Consider the following 260-nt stretch of genomic DNA (forward strand, 5'->3'; position numbering starts at 1 on the left):
TGCCTCCAGCTCCAAGCTCCCTCCCGCCTCCGGGGAAGGCTCACCCGCCCCCTCCTCCCCAGCCTCTCCGCCGCCTCCCGGGAAGGAGCAGCGCTCACCCCCACGGAGGTCACAGACCCACTGGGATTCCAGGCCCCTCCCTCCATCTTCCATCTACTCCCACCCGCTCCGCGACCCCGTCCCGCGCCAACTTTGCTCCCCCTCCCCCTTAGGCTGCCTCTGAGCGGGTGCAGCGTGTGATGGGGAAGGACCAGCAGGAG

Source organism: Myotis brandtii, unplaced genomic scaffold (genome assembly GCF_000412655.1).
Source record: "Myotis brandtii unplaced genomic scaffold, ASM41265v1 scaffold417, whole genome shotgun sequence".
NCBI lineage: Eukaryota > Metazoa > Chordata > Mammalia > Chiroptera > Vespertilionidae > Myotis > Myotis brandtii.